At 43.0% G+C, this 4,693-nt stretch overlaps 1 pseudogene; it reads left to right on the top strand.

The window, feature by feature from the left end:
- Positions 1 to 2,854: 2,854 nt before the first annotated feature.
- Positions 2,855 to 4,318, top strand: LOC147460008 (uncharacterized; annotated as a pseudogene).
- The last annotated feature ends 375 nt before the right edge of the window (positions 4,319 to 4,693 follow it).

Below are 4,693 nucleotides of genomic sequence, written 5' to 3'. Positions count from 1 at the left end.
TTGTATTTACTTCTTTGTATCCTTCTACCTTCCTCTTAATCCTCAGCTTTTGTACTCACCTTGGGTTCATAACCCCCAAACCTTATTTATAAGCCCCCAATCCTTGTAAAATAATTAACACTACTGATGAGTTTTATATAGAGAAACATGTTTAGTGTTAATTGATTGTTCCCCGCCCCACCCCTCCCCTCTCCAAAATTATTATCTCTTTGCACCTTCTTCTTGCCTTGGTATTTTTTGCTCGCTTAACGTTCATGAAATTTATGAGTTTTTATGGCGCGTTTGCCGTAGATGTTATAGCTTACCTCCAGTCTTTTTACCTCTCCCTATACATAACCGCTCCTCCCTGTCCCTTCCTCATATCCACTCCTCCCCGTGGATATTGATGCATGGTTTTTAGGACCCCTTCTGAAGATGCAATAAAGGCACAGTCAGTTGTTGGGGAGATGAGGATACTCTAGTCCAAGGGATCTCGAAAGAGAAAAAAAATCTACTTTACAAGCACCAAAGAGTAAAAAGTGCCATGGACAGATGAAACGTGGAAACGAGCTCTTATGCATGCCTACAACCTATATCTTACAGAATAGCCCATTGTAGGTGTGAATTTCTAGTGAAATTTACACGAGGATGTTCGTGTGGACTCACAGCACAGCATACTCCGTTTTCACTTTTTTACCGACATTAAATATTTTTTACCACAGTAAATATTTTTCACCTACATGGTAAATACAAATCACTTTTTACCTATAGTAACTTTTTTTACCCATGGTAAATATTTTTTACTGCACCATAAGTAATTGGTAGGTAACAGTTCACTGTGACTAGAAGCAGTGATTGGGCATCAACAATGCAGTTACAGGAGGAGAAAAGGAGAAAATCTTATGGTAAAGGTGAGTCAACAGGGATAAAGACTTTTGAGTTGAAAAGAGACATGCTGATTTTTTCAAAGAACACATGTCAAAAGAAGCCATGGTTGAGGATTTTTTAAGAATTTGATATTCAGGAGGACCCAGCTGACATGTGCAGAACCTCCAGTTTCAACAGCCACCTTACCTGCTCTTAAATGCTGGTCAAGGCCTTATCCCCATGTGTCACAATCAGAAAAATCAGCATTTACCCTCCCCTCTCACATCACTCTAGAGAATATCTTGATGGTGACATATCAAGTGACCTCAATTTGTTGACCACCCTAAGCAAAAAGTAACCCCAATCAGCGGATTTAAGCATGTTTATCCCTAATCCTAAACCCTCTCAGAAACCTATATAAGTAGGCCTTCTCTCACTCAAAACCAACACTTCACCCACTTCACCAAGCAATGAAGCTATGATGACATTGCTCACAACGAAGAGCTATGGATGGAGCTCTACTCTCTCTCCCTCTCTCTCTCTCCCTCTAGTATGCTACATTACTAGCCCTAAAACCTAAATAAGGAGTCTTCTCTCATGCTCCATGGCCACCATCCTCGCCATCATTCTCTAAGGTATTGAGGTGTTGCTAGTAGGATCATACCTACTTGCTGGGTTGATTGTTTTTGACAAGGGATTATGCCATCCTTGGCTTGCTTCTCTATATCCTTGTTATGTATGATAAGATGCCGTTGTATTGTTAAGCTGATGTCTTGTGTATATATATGCTACATAAGGTCCCTAAGCTTCGTTTCTATGTGTTTTGCCATATGTTCTGATGCCATCATAATGCCAGAAGTCTCACTTGCCTATGTGCACTATGTGTGAGGTCCCTAAACCTCTTAATTTAGGGTGGTGCCCCCTTTGTTTTGTTCTTTGCTTGTGTGCATGAGGCGTGGTTTGTGGAGTGTGCACGAGTACAGAGGCCACCCGATTGCACTGCTCTTTTTCCCGCTATCAGATACTCCATAAGATTGCTTCTCATTATCCTTGCCTTATCGACATGTTATATCTGCCTTTATGGCTCTAGGTAGTCTTTGTATTTCTCTTTTAAAGCCTTGGTTTTTATTCTAACCTTTCTAGTTTCTATTTGAAGGACTCTTGCACATGCTCTTCACCCACCCTTTCTCCTTTTCCTTCTGTCAGATTCCTCGCCTACCTGCACTTTCCCTTGCTCTGAGCTACTCAAACCTCCGCCTTTGCTTCGCCCCACCCTGTTCTACTTGGAAGTCCACCATCGCTTGTTTTGCATTGCAATTGCTACCCACCGTCTAGCTGCACATGTACCGTCTGGCTCGTAGTTTTCTATTGCTCACACTCAGCCCTTTTAATGCTTCTATTACTTGCCTTCAATATTTTGTATGGTTACAAGCTCCCGTAAACTTGCTTCATTTAGTGTGCGAGCGTGGCTCAAGCACCACTTGGTTTAAGCCTTGCTTTATCTACGCATCGGCTCGCTCACATTTTCAAGTAGCAGGTTTTTACTGCCTCAAGTTTGCTACAGTGAAGAAGTCTCAAGATTGCTACATTGAGGGGTAGTGCTTGCTACAATGAGGGTTACTCTACCTCAACGGGGCACCTACAACATTCGCTCCTCGGTGTATTCTTCAGAGGCCACTCAAATAACAAATGCTCAATCCACATTAGTTCAATTTTGCAAGCCTACCGGATTTGGGCTTAACAATCTTAAGCTAGCACTATTACATTTCCATATCTTCAAGCCTTCTACAACCACAAAAACTGGTTCAGTGCATGTAGCCTTCAAATTCGGCAATGTGTTTTTCTAGCTTGCCACTGCATTTAGTGCTCGATGCCTGTGTTGGCTTCTATTGCTTCAGTATAGTTGGCACCCAATTTAAAGCTAGTTGCCACCCAGTTTAAAGCTTGTCTTGTTTAAGCCTTATTGTTTACACAATGGCATACCTCTAGTATCGAGCTACGACATGATATGCCTCAAGCTTGCTACTTGCCATGCCTCAAGCCTGTTGCAGTTAAGGGAGGCGTTCCGGTCTTCTTCACGGGCCACCAAATTCATTCGGCCACCATTAGTTTTTACTGCTCACCAAGGGAATCTTCTCCACTTCACAGACCTTCGTCATCACCTGCTCTAACATCACAAGCCAACATCATTGAAGCTTCATCGAATCAGCTTAGCAAGGCGTCACCCGCTCAACCTCGCTTACTCATCTTCTCCACTTCAGAGGCCTTCGTCACCTGCTCTATCTTCGCAGGCCAACATCATCGAATCATCTTATTAGGGCATCACCCGCTGAACCTCACTTATTGAACTTTGGAGACAACTCTACTTAGCAAACCAAACAGCCTTTACCTTAACTCGCCTATTCTAACACTACACAGCAAGTGCAGATCATCTGCAGCTAATTTTTTCTTTTTCTTTGACTATGGTTCAAGCAGACTTTCACCAGTATATAGCCTACCCACAACCTCCAAGTTCTAAAAGCCTTCCTTTTTTTTCTTGACTGTTTTTTACCCCACAGCTGTCACTCCATAATCTTCTTCTGCTAATTTTCTTCTCCTTGTTAGATATTAAATCCATGGAGGGCTTTCGCCACTAGTTTCGGTTTGGGACTCAAAGTGCTAAAAATCAACCTCCCCGCTTTGCCTTCTTGATAGTTTTGATTTGAGACTTCAAAGTGCTGAAAACCAACCTCCTCGCTTTGCTTACTTAGTACACCGTCAACATGGAATCCTCTTCTACCCCAACTCTCCATAGCAGTCCTGCACCCTCATTTGAAACCTCCCCTTTTCCCTCACCACCTAGCTCGGTTTCCATCTTTAACGGCTCCGGTTTTTCCACCGTCGGCTCCCCCTCACCTAATACCGCTTTTACCTTTCTTGCACATGTATCCTCTTTTTCGACTTTTCCTACCACCCTTCTGGGTTTTGTTTCGGCCTTCGCCCTCATAAACCCCTTTGCACTTGTCTCACAACCCAACCCTTCGACCACCACTTCCTCCTCAAAGAAAACCCTCTTTAGCACGGAAGAGCATCAAGGGCTCACGGCAAACCTCCTGTGGAGGAATTTGATTTCTCCCCTCCTTCCTCCAAAGGTGCCAAAAGCTACGGTGCATCCATCGGACTTGCATCTCAAAGGGGAGTGCTCCCCAATCCCCCCCCATTGCTCCTTTCTCATTTGGTGATTTTTCCTCGTTGTTCACCACCTCCCCCTTCCCTTTTCGCTCCAACGCCTCTTCTCTTAATCCTACCCCCTCTACTTCTTCCCTCCCCACCCTTCCTACCATCACCAAACCTCAAGAGTTTGACAAAATTGTGTCTAGTTTCTTGCAAGAATACAAGACTATTTATCTCAAGCTTTCTAAAGCAAAATCTCACCTCCTACACCTCCAAAACCTCTGTGCTAACAAAAAAGCTCCCAATAGCTTGTGCATGAAACCACCATGCTTTGTTTTGGATGATTCTAGTGCTCAAGCCCTTTTCAATGCCAAATTCATTAGCCTTAACATACAATACCAACTAGATTGTTCCAACATTTACATACAAGCCCAAACTCTCCTAGTAGAAAACCTTTAAATGCTTTTTAACTTCTTCCATGAGGTGGTAGAAGAACGCTTGGAAGATCTTGCTAAAAAACTTTCACCCATATCCTTCCCTAGAATTCTACCCGATGCTGCATGGGCCAATTAACTTGTTATGTGAAAGCATTCTTCTCTCCTAGAGCTATATTCCTTTGTTCAAAACTCCATCCTACAAGCACATTTGGCCACTTCTATTGAATCCGCAACTCAAAATGCAAGAAAGAGATCTC

This window comes from Adiantum capillus-veneris, chromosome 4, assembly GCF_014529385.1.
Source record: "Adiantum capillus-veneris isolate H3 chromosome 4, ASM1452938v2, whole genome shotgun sequence".
NCBI classification, from domain to species: domain Eukaryota; kingdom Viridiplantae; phylum Streptophyta; class Polypodiopsida; order Polypodiales; family Pteridaceae; genus Adiantum; species Adiantum capillus-veneris.
Note: the sequence above shows the minus strand (reverse complement) of the source record. Positions and strands in the feature narration are given on the sequence as shown.